A 16,316-nucleotide genomic window follows, 5' to 3' on the forward strand; every position below is an offset into this window, starting at 1 on the left:
GAAATTAGAATGTTTTTAATCTATTTCATGTATTTTTAAATATTTCTTAAAAATACATTTTCTTTGTATTTTATGTTTAATATTTTTTTATATTTATACAATTATTTTTAAAATAGATCTCAAAAAATAAGTGAAAACATTTAAAAACAACAAAAATATGTTCTCTATGTTTTCAAAACAAGCTTTCAAAAATTTGTTCTTTGTCAAAAAATTATTAAGAAGTGTTTTTTCAAATTTGAAAAACAAATTTTGGTAAAAAGAAGCTACTTTTAGAAATAGTTCCAAACATGCTTTTAATAGTTTTTGGAATAAGTTTTCAAGAAACTGTTCTGTATAAAAAAAAATTATAAAAAAAAGTGTTTTGAAACATACCGTTAATACGTTTTGTGGTAACAACGATGTACCATTTAATACGGGAAACAAATTTATACCATCTTCCAGGAGTTGTTTGGATGGATTTTTAGAAGATACTGGTTATGGTTTCATGCTATATGGGCAATATGGTAAAAGAGGTGATGGGAATAATAATGTAAAATGTATTATTTTTTGAAAAAAAAAAAAACTTTTTGTATTTTGGTGGAGGCAGTGAGTGAGTGGGCAAATGCTGTGGAACAGCAGGGAGTGATGACTAACTCAGGCTTCTGGATAGTGTCGGTTTTTCTCATAAAGGCGGCGGCAGTGCGTGACTGATGACAGGTGGGCGTCTTTGACCAGGCTCTTCTCATTCTCTTTCTCTATTTTATTTATTTATTTATTTATTTTTATTTTATTTTATGAGACATCACTCGATAGTCGATACCACTATTTTTATTATTTAATTCCTTTCATTTTCCCAACCATTTTCTTTCAATTTTCCAACCATTTCCTCCACCCTTCGCCACCATTGCCCCCTTGGACTCTCCCTCTCCGCCATTGCTAACCACTACTCTCCTCCTCTCCTATCTCCCCCTCCCCCTCCCCCAAATCTCTCCTGCAAATTCAACTTCAACAAATATAGCTTCATTTTCCCTGGAAATCCCCGGACTTTTTCATCTGGGACTGTTTGTTCGGCCAGTGTAACCAAACTCTCCCTCTATGCTCCGCGGCACCGCCAATCCTCTCCAACGCATTCAAATTCAAGGATATGGCTTCCCTTTCCTGGGAAATTCCGGGGGGTTTTTGCTCTGAAACTTTCTGTTGGGTGAGTGTTGACTTGAGTTGACCCACAAAGTGCTTGTGCGTGAGAGGGTGGTTGATGAAGAGTTTGGGGTGCTAGCTGCGGAGAGGTGGCGGTTATGGAGCTGGGGATTTTCTGTTCGGTTTTTGTTTCCTTGATTTTAGTGTTCTCTGCGTTTCTGAGGGTCTCTGGTAATGCCGAAGGTGTGTTCTCTCATCCTTTTTTAGTGAATTTGAGGGAGGTTTGGAGGTTTTAATTGATTTAGGAGATGATTATGGGATGCATTGTTTGTTTGTTTTCTTTATTGGATATTTGGTATTGATTGCTGTAGAATCGAATTTGGAAAATCCATGGTTGACAACTTTGTTTGGTTGCTGAGAATTGTGTTGCAATACACTAAAGCCCTGTTTGGCAATGCTTTTTCTGCAGTTTAAAACCACTTCATTGGGACCTGTTTGTGGCAAGGCTAGTTTTTTTAGGCAGTTGTTAGTAAATAACTTGCTTGGTCAATTGACCAGACTTGTAATTTGTAAATTTATGTGTATTTCCCTTTTTAATTTTTATTTATTTACTTATTTTTATGTTTCTTTGTGTGTGTTTGCTAACATGCACTTGTCTAAATCTTGAAGTTGAATCCAAAATTTGCAAACATGTTCCTCATGTTTAATACATGTTTTTTTTCCGAAGCTCTGAAATTCCTCACCTTTTCAGCTGAATTTTCATCTTAATTAATAAAAAAAACCATCTGAACCCTTTTTTTTTTTGGTTTCCAAATTTCCCTTTATTCTGCTGAATAGGCCTGAGTGTTGTATATAATTTCCCTTCAGTCTGAAGTACTTGCAGACTGATGTTTGCCTCATGCATGTGAACCAGGTGATGCTTTGAATGCGTTGAAGTCAAATTTAGAAGATCCTAAGAATGTTTTGCAAAGTTGGAATGCTACCCTTGTCAATCCTTGCTCCTGGTATCATGTTACATGCAACCGTGACAAAAGTGTTACAAGAGTGTAAGATGCTTACTTTTGTTAGATTTTTTCACCCAAACGCAACAAGTTATAATGTTTCTTGCCGTTTGGAGTCAATGTTGTCTTTATATGTTATTTTTCGGCTGTTATATTGACATTTTTCCAACTGTATACTCACAGTGATCTTGGAAATGCAAATTTATCCGGTCAACTGGTTCCACAGCTTGGTCAGCTTACAAATTTGCAATCTCTGTGAGTCATATTTTTATAATGAAAGTTGTTTGCCATATCTGTTTGATGTTCAAGCATATATGCTTGTTATCTTTTGTGTTCCCTTCTGATTGCTTTTCCCCCCATTACAGCCGAAGCCATAAATTGCAAGGTTTCCATTTCTGTGTTTTTATTCCTCATTGATATGTGGTAATATTTTTAGGGACAATTGTGTTTTCAAACCATATAGGTTTGATAATTAAGGTAAAGTCCTCCAACCACCCATAATTGATTACAAGGATATAAGATAGTAATTGACAAAAATACTCATTTAACTCATTTTTGTCTTTATTCTACCACTCTTCACATGCCACTATTATTTCTTATTTAACCATTTTTAGTTTTTTCATTATTTGTTTAAACTCTTTTATAAATAATTGAAAAATCAATATTTATTTTTTATTTTTAAATTTTAAATAAGCAAAAATTATATTAATGATTCAAAGACTATTTTGGAAAATACTTTCTAAAAAAATATTAATTTAAATAAATAAAAATTATCTTTTACATTTATTTTTATCTTTAATAATTTAATAATTAAAACACTGTTTAAAATAAATATATTTACTATTTTAATTTCTTTTATACTAAAAAGTATTTTAAATTTTTACTATTATAAAATAAAAAGTTTAATTTTTTTTAATCTTCTTCCTTCTTTATTTTAATAACTTTTTGAACATGACTTTTAATTATAAGTTATATGAAATGTTACAAATTTGTTTACTAAGGATTTTTTTTTTTTTAATGGTTTGAATTAATTGAAAATTTATTAAAATAAGAAAAATGAAAAGAAAGAAAGAGGATGGATGAAGAGTTTTTATTTTAAGTATTCAATTAAAATATTTTCATATGACCTAATTTTAGAAGTGGATTATATCAATACATAGTAAAATTGAATTTTTCTTATATAAAATGGTTGAAAGACATATTTACTTATTTTAAATGAAAACAAGTAGTTAAAAATTATATAGATTATATTTGAGTTTGGTTTTAAAATATTTTTCTAGTTTTTATTTTTTATTTTTTATTTTTTACTTTTATTTTTAAAAATAATTTTTATTTTCTATATTGTCTTTTTTTGAAAAATATGTTTAATTAAAAAAATGAAAATTATTTAAAAAATTGAAAATTATTTTTAAAAATGAAAATTGAAAACCTTGTTTAGTACTATTTTTTTATATGAAAAAAAAATCATTTATTCATTTATTGTGCCACTGTACAATTGTATTACACTAACTGTACAAGGGGAATGTACTAAATATACAAAGGTGTACAAGACTACCATTTGTGAAATATTATAATCGATTATGAGTCATTCTTTTATTTTTCTTATCACTTATGAATTGTACACATATGTCATGCACTTTATTTAATTCCCGCATGGCAATTCCAATACTTTCCCCAATAATGATATATGGGGAAAAAAAATTTAACCTTACATCATCCACCATCTTCTCAACTAAACCATTGGAAATATGGTTAAATACTCCTACGTCGACACATAACTTAGAAGGGATATGAAATTCATGTCATTGTACAAGGGTATTATACTAATTGTACAAGGAAAATATACTAATTGTACAAAGGTGTACAAGATTATCCTTTGTGAATGATTTTAATAAATTCTAAACCACTTTTTTATTTTCCTTGTCACTCAAGGATTGTACACCTATGTACACCTACTTGGACATATAACTTAGGAGAAATATAAAATTTGTGTCATTATACAATGATATTACACTAACTGTACAAGGAAAATGTGCCAAGTGTACAAGGGTGTACAAGGCTCCTAATAGGTTTTGTACGATTTTAGATAACTTGAGTTTGTCATTAAGACAATTATTTATAGTTTTTTTTTTATACCAAAATATGTCATTAAGACATTCCATACAAAAATTAACACATAGGAAATAAAATTAAAATCAATCGTGTTTGAATTGTTCATTATAAGTAAACTAAATGAAATATATATTTTTACTATTTTGTCTTTATAAACATAATTTCATTGTTATCAATAGAGATTAAAAAAATCATATTTAAATGGAATTAAAAATAAACAAAAATTATTTTTATAACATTTTTATTTTTTTTAAATCATTAATTTAAATTATGAAATTAGTTTTAAAATTAAAAATATTTGTTGTAATTATAGTTTTGAAGATTGCATGATTTTTATCTTATTACTTTGAAAAAATTGTTTAATAAGAAAATATTTATTTTAATGGTTTTAAATATTTAAATCTTTATTCAAATAAATATTGTCTTCTTGATTAATAGATATATATATATATATATATATATATATATATATATATGCATGTGAGTGTTTATATTATTTTCGAAATAATATGAGAAATAATAAACACCATGTGTCTAATTTGCAAGTTAGAAAAAAATTAATAATATTTTATGAGGTATTTAAAAAGTATTTATTATATGTTCTATAAATAAAAAAAAATATTTGATGATATATAATTTACAAGTTAGAACAAACAAATAATACTAATATTTTATGAGGTGTTTAAAAATTATTTAATATATATGAGAAATAATATAAGTTTGAAATAAAGAATAATATTTATTATATATTATGTAAGTTTGAAAAAAGAATAATATTTGATGAGGCATTTAAAAGTTATTCATTTCAAAAATGCATTTGGTAATAATAATTTTTAACCATATTTCATATTCAATTTGATGAAGAAAAATTATTCAACTTGGTTCCACTATTAAATAGATGAGAGAAAGGTAAAAGAGTCAAAGAGAGAATGAGAAATGTGAGGTGATTGGTTAGTTTTTTCATTTAATAGTCAAGGGTTTTGTAGGGATTTTTTAAAGACAATATCCTTCCTCTCAATTTTTACTCATTCATTGGGTTTTTGGTTTAATCACGAGTGATAGGAGGACCTTACCTCAATTACCCAACCTAGCGGGGTTGAAAACACAATTCTCCTATATTTTTATGAGCTTTACTTTAGTTTCTTGTAGAAATATATAGCCTTGCTCCTTAGAATGGAAAATAAACTTCAACAATTCTATTGGTTACTTCAATAATAATGATAATAATAATAATAATAATAATAATAATAATAATAATTTCTTCAATAAAGAAGCATGTGGTTTAATGTTCGGTTGTATCAAGTTTCAAGGGATAAATATTCTCATTTGTTCTTCTTATGTGTTCATGACTTACATTAAGAATTCATATTTTTCCTGGTTACAGATTCTGTCCCAACATTAAGGTTTCACATAGAGAAATGAACTTTAAGAGCTTGTTTGGTTGTGTTTCACATTTTATGTTTCTAATAGTTAGAAAGAGAATACAAAATAGTTCAAACTGATGCTAGTCAAATAGAATGGGGAGGCATGCTTTTAGCAATTACTAATATTGGAGAAGAAAAGTTTTGTAGATATTGTAGTAGAACTTTCAATGATTATTAAAAGAACCTTAGTTTTCAGACTTAGAAGTAGAAGCAATAATCTTAGTCTTAGAAAAAATTCAACTATTTCTAAATCAAGAATAATTTACCTTAAGAACTGATTGTGAGAACATTTAAAAGTTTTTTGAAAATAAAAACTCTTCAAAATTGTCCACCAAAAGATGGATAAAGTTTCAAAACTCTTTAATTGATTTTAAACCTAAATTTGAACATATTAAGGGAAAGGATAATATATTAGTAGATTGGTTAAGTAGACAAATAATTGTTAATAATGTTGATGATACTAATGATTGATTTTATTTTACAAGAACATGGCTCAAAGAAAACCCACTAGAGCTAGAACCTTTCAATAGGAAACCATATGTCTGAACGAAGTATTGAATCCAAACTTAAGGTTTAACTCTTTATATTCTCAAAACCTTTTTAAAGAACATAATGTTATAGTAGATAATTTTTGGTCTTTGAAACCACAAAGTTTTCCAAACCAAAATTTAGAATATGCTTATGGAAAAACTATGTTAGCTTTAGCCCAATATTTACAAAACCTTCAAAACCAATTGATTACTTTAAAAACCCAAAAATTTCAAACCTCAAAATCCAAGAAAATCAAGAAAGACTGATAAAAGATTTGAAAACCAGTACAATGTCAACCAGTTGTTTAGATAGTCAACCTGAAATGCTTAATTTAATTAGGAAATCAGCTCTTCTGTCTAAACAATATGAAAAACTTCTTGTTAAAAACCTAATTGGAGTTGATAACTACTCTTTAGTTGAAACTTTCTTTTTGCAAACCCAATATAAAAAAGTGTTTAAAAATCAAGAACTTTTATACAAACATTTTAAAACCAAAATGTCGAAATAAAAATAGGGTATATGGCATATCATGACCCTGATTTTTTATTTGTTGTATACTTAGTTTATGTGAATATGTCTATTGTAAATAAAGATTTTTTTTTTATTTTATCTTGTACCCTAGTTTATGGATTAGGGAATTTTAAAAAATATTTTCATGAACCATGTATCTCAAATCCTTACAAATTTTCTAGAAAAACTAAAAAATGTTTTAGCTTATCTTTTCAAAATCGAAAAATAGATCGACATTTCTTTTAAAACCATTCCAACTTTATTTCAAACCAATGGATCAATAGTACCAGCCTATCACCATGTTTATATAAAACACAATAAAGAACCGCTTATTCCTCAATAAGAACTAGAATGGGAAATGACATGTTCAAATGAATTTTTAGAATCTTTTACTTGTTTTCAAGCTTTTCAAATTTATGATCTTAGACCAACCTAAAATAAATTATTTCATCTCATTGGAGAAACAAAAACCATGCCTATATGGAGAAATAAACCTTTAGAACACATTATTGTTCCAAAACCTTTTGTTACCCTTGAAGAACAAGATTTTATAATCAAGCTCACTATAGAATTACTAGAACCATCTTCTTACCTCAACGATGGCACATTATTTTAGGAAAACCTTGATGAAGAAAGTTATTACAATCTGCAAAATGCGATGGAATGGTGACGTCAGAAATGACGACATTGAAGTAATAAATGCTTCTTCGACTACAAGAATTCAATGTAGCAATAGAAGTATAGAATCGACAAAAGATCTAATAGCCATGTATACTGCATGTGATGGAAAAGAAGAAAAAGACAAGGAAGAGACTAAACATGCGGTAAATAAAGAAATTAGGGAGAAGAAAGGAAAGTCAAGACCTCATAAATAGTTACAGAAATTTAAAACAAGATGAAATATGAGACAACAAGATTAACATAAACAGAATTATAGAAAATTTAGGACAAAATTTACACAAATATAGCAAACTTGAAATAAAATATAATACATATAATATCATATGTCAATACATATCAACAAAATAATAAATAAAAATGACAAACATATAGATGAGCAGAAAAATTTACACAAATGTATATACATACAAAATGTAGAATATAATGAATAAATAAATAAATTAAATTGGTAGAGCTCTAAATAAAATATAGGATAAAATATTCAACTACCAAAATGCTCACAAATATAATAAATATAAAACAAGATAAATCTAAGAAATCCTAAAAGGAACAAAAACATGATACAAATAAAGAGATGAGGAAGAAATAACTTACCTGAATGTAGCCCTAAATCAATCCCAACTCTCCAAACCTCCAAAGGCAACTCCAAGATACGAATACAGTATAAAAAAACAAATGGATAGCCCACGGTAAATACACGATAAGGAAAAACTTTCACTCACCAATGATATACAATAAAGAAAGAAAGAACCCTAAGAAAAGTAAGAGAAGAACACTAAAAAACAAAGTAGCAATACCTCGCCTCTCTTTGGTTATCCTCCCCCCTGCTTAGGGCTTATGTGCCCTTTAAGTATAGTTTTCAAGACTTCCTCCCCAAGAAATCTCATGGACCCCTGCAAAACAAATAAAGCCCAAAATGAGGACTGATAACCCAAGCCCAATTAAAATAAAATAACCCAAGTCCAATTAAAATAAATAACCCAAGCCCACAACTTAAAATCTAAATACTCACAATCTAAAAATGAAATAGCCCAAACCCAATTAAAATAAACTAACCCAAATCCAATAAAATAGCCTAGGCCTACAACTTAAAATCTAAATACTTATAACCCGATAAAAATAAAATAACTCATATCCATTTATAAGGAAATTTGAATATCAATTCATGCAATTTTGGAAAAAAAACTAAAATTGAACCTCATGCAATTTTCTAAGAAATAAATAAATTTATAAGTAAATAAAAAAATAGATAAGTAAAGAAATAAATAATAATAATAATATAGACATTAAACACTATAATCAAAATTCAAATGTTAATCTAGTGTAATTAATGATAAAAAAAATGAAAAGTTGAAATCTTACGAATAAATATTGAAAATTCAATCCAAGCAATAAAAAAAAAACAAAAAAAAAATAAGCCAAATACTCACTTAAACTCATAATCATGTAATCACAATTCAAAAAACAAACCTAAGTGCACTAAGCCTAAAGAATCTTTCTTATAAGTGAACCTAAGTGGGTTGGGTGGAATTACCTAAAATGTGCCTAAGTGATCTAAATGGAAAAATCTCACAGTGAACTAAGTGGAATCTAACCTAAAGAGGTGCCTAAATGGGCATAGGGGAGCCTAGATGGGCCTAAGTGGGCATAGTGTCCTAGGAAATGCCTAAATATATTGTCCTAAAAGGGTTAACCTAAGAGAAAAAGGAAAAAGAACCTAGATCTAACTCGAGGTTGCCAATGGTCACATTGAAGGGCAACATAAATCCCTCAACCAGAGTCTTCAAAGTGGCTCAAGCAAGTAAGCTACATGAATAGCAATGGGTCATTGGGAACTATTGTGGAGTATTGAAAAAGCACTTAATAGGGCATAAGAGAAGCACAAGAATATACCTAGTATCCTATGTACATGGAGGAGAAAATTGAGGCTCTACATGTAGTTTGTTATGGATGTAGAAATTCAATTGCTTTTGTTGTGAAGCCATTGTTGCATGCTTTTCTTTTTTAGTTGCATGATCCATTATTGCAAATATTGAATATATATACATTCACTAGTCATACAATCCATGCCTTTTGAGTCTCAAGTTTATATTATCTACCCCTTGGACTTGGCCATTTGATTCTGCTTATTGTTATATATGTTGAATTATAGGTTATGGATGTTCTATGCCTTTTTTTTTAAAAAAATAAAAATTAAATGCTTGGAATATGCTTTTGTTACTTCTTTTTTTGATCCATGAATGATCAAAATTAAACTTTTATGGCAGGGAACTTTACAGTAATAACATAAGTGGAAAAATACCAAAGGAGCTTGGGAATTTGACAAACTTGGTGAGCTTGGATCTTTACATGAACAATTTAAGTGGTACAATTCCGGACACATTGGGCAAGCTTACAAAACTACGTTTCCTGTATGAATACACATCCTTCAAGAACTTTCTTCGATCATTAAATTTTCTTACCTTCCAGTTAATTTAGCTTCCTTCATATTTCTTTTTGTGTCTACTAATTAAAAGGATTGCTCACAATAAGCTAGTTTAACGTTGATAATTTAAATGCTTGTACTTAGGGCAATTGCATTTAAAAAATATATTTTGGGTTTGTTCTCTGCTTCATTTAATCATGATGATAAAAAATTTGATACACATGTATTTAATTTTAAGAAATGCATTAGCATAAATTATTGATCATATGGAGTCTAATATAGTATATTTCTATTTTGATAGAAATTCGAAGCTCTTTATTTCCATTGTGGTTGAGACATCATATTGCATTTTTATTATTTTGATTTCTTAAGTACAAATTTAATCTTCATTTATTTATACGATCTTAGGGAAGTGTCTTCTCTGTTCACTTTTATACCTTATAACTAACTTTTTGCATTAAATTGTAATATGGCATAGGTGTAAACTTAAACAGAAATTATTAGTAGGTTGTTTAGTTCCCATTCCCCCTTTCCTTCTCTATAGGTGGTGTGACTGTCTTTTGTACATGCAGGACATACATTCTTCTAGTTGTATTTTATGATAGAGAAAATATTACAAATTGATAGGTCTAGTTTATTGTATTTATTCCTTCCCTTTTTCAACCAATCCATACAACCATTTGGAGAGTAAACATCTATTTTGGACAACCTAATGTGGTCCAAGAGTCAATTGTTTGGATAACTGTTGATTGGTTCCCTTAGAACTCATTACCACTGATGGGGGACAACCTTTTAAAGTCTATTCAAGGATGAAAAGGAAGACCTAAGTAAACTTTAAGTAGGATTAATATTAATTAGAATTGAATTAGGATTAGTATTTGTTGGAGTCAAATTAGGATTAGCTAGTTAAATTATAATATAATTAGAATTTGAGTCCTAATAGATTATTAGAGTCCTAGTAGACTTTGAATTTCTTAGAGAAACCTATAAATAGGTTAATCAATGTAAAGCAAATGGATAACTTAATTGATATTAATAATATTATGTTTTCTTCATTGCAAGTGTTGAAATCCTCAATGGTGAGACTCCATTAATTTTTCTTCTAGGTGAGGTCCTAGAAGGCCTTAGTGAGAATCTAAGGTTTCCATTTTTTCTTCCTCGTTCTTCTTTCTCTCTATTTATTTATTTTTTATTTACCATAAAATTTATTCATAGTTCCTCTCTTTATACTCTAAAATCAAAACCTTAGCCCACCTACTTTTGAGTGTAGGCAACCATCTTAGGGTTGTCCTACTTTGGTTTTGGTATTAGAGTAAAAGTTCTTGGCTTGAAGGCATATGCAATTGAGGAGAGGACCAATTTATGCAATCATGAGTTCCAGAAAAACTTCTAACAATCAAGATGCCGCTACAATTCGCTTGGAGGAAATTTTAGCCACACAACAATCCCATCAAGATGCTATAATACAATTAAATAGCAAACTTGATGAGATCATGAAGTTATTAGAAAATAGTAAAGAAAAACAACCAATTGAAGATGAGATTAGAAGTAATCAGTTTAGACAATTGCCAAGTCGATCACGCGAAGAACAAGACAATTTTATGATGGGGAATCAAAGAAGGGGCAAACTCTTTGAGCAAGATGATATGACAAAAAAAGGTACACCTTGAAGTTGCTGAATTTTATGGAAAATTAAATCCAATGACTTTTCTTGATTGGATTGTGTTGATGGAAGATTACTTTGATTGATATGCAATGCCCGAAAATAGAAAAGTTTGTTTTGTGAAGGCAAAGTTGAAAGAAGCAACATGTCTATGGTGGGATAATATTGAGAATCAACTTCATAGAATTGGCCAACCACCTATAGACACATGGGAAGAGATGAAGTTGAAGATGAAGGAGCACTTTCTCCCAACTGATTATGAACAAGTTATGTACACAAAATTGTTTTCCCTTAAACAAGATACTTAGTTCGTTGAATAATATACAGATAAATTCCATGAATTGAGCATTTGAAATCCAGTTCGGGAAAGTGATGCTCAACTTGCAGCCTGTTATAAAGTTGGACTTCTAATGAAGATTCAACTTGAGATGATAGCTGCACACACTTATACCATAGACGATGTTTATCAACTAGCCCTCAAAATAGAAGAAGGGCTAAAGTTTCAAGCTTCCAGGCATCCAAATTCACAAATTGGGAGCACTTTTTCCAATTGGACAACAAGTAAACCTTTAGGCACCACAAATTTCCAAACTTCGAATCATGTGAATAGTGAAGGCAATAATAAACAAGCCTCACATGTGCCTACTAGAGATGCTAATAAGGGTAAAACTTCAATGAACATCGGAGACAAAAATAACTATGACTCCTTTATGCTTTAAGTGTGGTGGGCATGGTCATCATGCTATTGTGTGCCCAACCAAAGGTTTACACTTTTGTGTTTAAGAACCAAAATCTGAATTAGAGGGTTACCCAAAGGAAGAATAAACCCACAATGAAATGAACTTAGTGAATAATGTGACTACTATGATGGTATGGTAGAAGGACATAGTCTTGCAATACGACCTTTATTAGTTGTCTCAAAGGTAAAAGGAGAAGAAGATTGGTGACATAGTAGCATTTTCCAGACAAGTATTTCTTGCTAAGGGAGATTATGCACCATGATCATTGATTGAGGTAGCAGTTTGAACATAACTTTGCAAGAACTTGTTGAAAAGCTAAACCTTAAAATAGAGATGCTTCCAAATCCATTTTGAGTAACATGGGTTAATGACACCTCTATTTTGGTAAGCTTTTGCTACTTAGTGACAATCCTTTTTGGTAAGGACTTTGAATAGTCTGTATGGTGTGAGGTCTTAACGATAAAAGTAAGTCATATTTTACTTGGAATACCTTGCCTTTTTGATAGAAGAGTTTAACATGATGGTTGAAAAAATACATGTACTCTCATACACAATGGGCTTAAGAAGATCTTTTGTCTAATGAAAGAAGCCCCACCAATTGAGAAGTCAAAGGACGCACAACCAAAAAGGGTGCTTATTATGCATTAATTTGAAAAGATACGAGAAAAAAATCAAAATCAGCAATGAGAACTATAAGGAGACAATAGATGCGCATCAAAGTTATATTCAGTTTCAAGAAGGTGATCTAGTAATGGTTCATCTACGTCTAGAAAGATTTCATCCGGACACATATCAAAATCTTCAAGCTAAGAAAATGGGTTTATTTCGGTTACTAAAGCGATTGGGTGAGAATGCATATTTGTTAGAACTCACTTCAGACTTGCATTTTAGTCCAATATCTAATGTGGAAGATTTGTTTATCTACCATGCCATCAAAATAAGGCAAGTGAAGAATTGGATCTTCAATTACCACCTACTCTTAGCCCATGTCTTGAGATCGAGTATGTTCTTAATGATCAACGTGTGTCTACTCAACAAGGTAGATACCAAGAATTTTTGGTGAAATGGTGAGGCAAACCATATTCTGAAAATACATGGATTATGACAACAGATTTTCAAAAGCTTAACCCCGATCTCTATGAATTGTATCAAGCATCTAACTTGTTAGAGTCAAGTTCTTTCAAGTTGGGGGGGAATTGATGGTGGAAAGCCTTTTAGAGTCTATTCAAGGAGGAAAAGGAAGACCTAAGTAAACTTTAAGTAGGATTAATATTAATTAGGATTGAATTATGATTAGTATTTGTTGGAGTCAAATTAGGATTAGCTAGTTAAGTCATAATATAATTAGAATTTGAGTCATGATAGGTTATTAGAGTCCTAGTAGACTTTGGATGTTATAATTAGAATTAGAGTCATAATAGGTTATTAGAGTCCTAATAAACTTTGGATTTCTTAGAGAAGCCTATAAATAGTCTAATCAATGTAAATAAAAGGGATGAATTGATTGATATTAATTATATTATGTTTTATTCATTGCAAGTGTTGCAATCCTCAATGGTGAGACTCCATTAATTTTTCTTCTAAGTAAGATTCCTGAAAGGCCTTAGTGGGACTCTAAGATTTCCATTTTTTCTTCCTCATTTCTTATTTCTCTCTATTTATTTTATTTTATTTATTTTTTACCATAAACTTTATTCCTTGTTCCTCCCCTTATACTCAAAAATCAAAACCCTAGCCCACCTACTTTTAAGTGTAGGCAACCATCCTAGGGTTGTCCTACATCAACCATTGTGCAAAGAGTTTTGTTTAGTTCTATGCTTTCTTTGTTGTGCAAGTATATGTTGATTGTGTTAAAGAACATGATATATATATTGTGGACCCAAATCCTACAAGCTTAAGCTTTTAGGAAAGTTAGTTATCTAACATAGTATTAGAGCCTCATTTGGTGGGAGGTCATGTGTTTGAGCGTCATTGCATTTTTCTTTCCCCAATTTATTGAGTCCACATGTATTAAGTCTACATGCAAGGTCAAAAGAGGTTGATTGTGGTTGTTTGCCTTCGGGTCTTTATGTGTGCATGATCTCGTGTTTGAGCCTCATCACACTTTTATTTCCCCAATTTATTGGGCCCACATGTAAGTTCAAAAGAGGCTGTTTGCCTATGTGAGAGAGGGTGTTAAAAACATGATATACATTGTGGACCTAAATGCTACAATAAAATTGGTTGTCTAACAGATTTTGTGTCTTTGCTTTGTTTGTTGTTTGCTTTTCAATGATTATTATGAAACCTAACAGTGTTTATTTTGTAAACTGTCTGCATGGAAATAGGCGGCTTAACAACAATTCCTTGACAGGAACTATTCCAATGTCTTTAACTACTGTTATGACACTGCAAGTCCTGTGAGTACCAAGTTGATGTTCTATCCAGAGAAAGCTATTTTTTCCCCTTAGCTTCCAATGACATGATTTTGTTGCAAGTATATGACATTATAATATTCTTATGTGGATGCAGGGATCTGTCGAACAATCACCTAAGAGGAGATATACCAGTAAACGGCTCGTTTTCATTATTTACTTCTAGCAGGTAAACTGGGTGCAATGTCATTTTTATGATAGTACTATTGGGTGACCTATCTAATCCGTATGCTAACTGCTGTGTTGCAATTTTGCAGTTTTAACAATAATGACCTAAACCAAATTCCAGTTTTTCCACCTCCACCAATTTCTGTTTTTCCACCTCCACCAATTTCTCCAACACCAACAACTTCTTCGGGTTTGTCATTATTATTTTCTGTTTTTAACTAGTATTAAGTCCAACTTATCTGATTAAAAGAAAGTATCAACTCAAAGTTGTTGCTAATATTGGACCCTTTTATGTTTTCATTGCTATGTTTTCCTTTCACTTTCAATTGGACATGTCTTCTACCCCCTTGTCTGGTCAAGTCATCCTGTACATGAGTTTTATCTAGTTTCGTAACTCATCCATATTTTTTTATTTTCCTTTTATCTGATATATATAATTGAAAATAAGCAGAGAGAAACTTTATAATTGATGAATGTGAATATAAGAAAATCACTTCAGAGGATGGTTTATTTAGTTTCATCAACATAGTATCATTTTTGAGCAATTATTGTTTCTATTAAAAATTTTGGCGTTTCTTTGGCCTAAATTGCTGGTTATTAACTATTTTCTGAGCTTTTAGAGAATGTGGATTGGACTTGATCAATTTCAGAAACAGGCACTTGTGAGTTAACAAATTCAATTAGAATCTAACTTTTCTTGGAACATCTTATAACTCACTCTAGAAAAGAAATGAATTGCTTTATTATTTAGAGGTTCTCAGTTAATGTTCAAATGTTCTGATTATCACAAATAATAATGATAATAATAGTATCATTTTTGAGCAATTATTGTTTCTATTAAAAATTTTGGTGTTTCTTTGTCCTAAATTGCTGGTTATTAACTATTGTCTGAGCTTTTAGAGAATGTGGATTGGACTTAATCAATTTCAGAAACAGGCACTTGTGAGTTATCAAATTCAATTAGAATCTAACTTTTCTTGGAACATCTTATAACTCACTCTAGAAAAGAATTATTTAGAGGTTCTCAGTTGATGTTCAAAGGTTCTGATTATCACAAATAATAATGAATAATAGTATCATTTTTGAGCAATTATTGTTTCTCTTGAAAATTTTGGTGTTTCTTTGGCCTAAATTGCTGTTTGTTAACTATTTTCTGAGCTTTTAGAGAATGTGGATTGGACTTAATCAATTTCAGAAACAGGAACTTGTGAGTTATCAAATTCAATTAGAATCTAACTTTTCTTGGAACACCTTATAACTCACTCTAGAAAAGAAATGAATTGCTTTATTATTTAGAGGTTCTCTCAGTTAATGTTCAAATGTTCTGATTATCACAAATAATAATACTATATTTATGTTTTTTTGGATTTCATTGATGTAGAAAACAGTGCCACTGGAGCTATTGCTGGAGGAGTTGCTGCTGGTTCTGCACTTCTGTTTGCTGCCCTTGGAATAGTACTTGCCTGGTGGCTACGAAGGAAACCACAGGAGCACTTTTCTGATGTACCTGGTTGGTGGTTTTAGTGAAAAT

At 30.2% G+C, this 16,316-nt stretch overlaps 1 pseudogene; it reads left to right on the plus strand.

The window, feature by feature from the left end:
- Window positions 1-828: 828 nt before the first annotated feature.
- The window catches only part of LOC117926694, a 34,765-nt pseudogene continuing 19,277 nt past the window's right edge, over window positions 829-16,316 (plus strand).

This window comes from Vitis riparia, chromosome 12 (genome assembly GCF_004353265.1).
Source record: "Vitis riparia cultivar Riparia Gloire de Montpellier isolate 1030 chromosome 12, EGFV_Vit.rip_1.0, whole genome shotgun sequence".
Taxonomy (NCBI): Eukaryota; Viridiplantae; Streptophyta; class Magnoliopsida; order Vitales; family Vitaceae; genus Vitis; species Vitis riparia.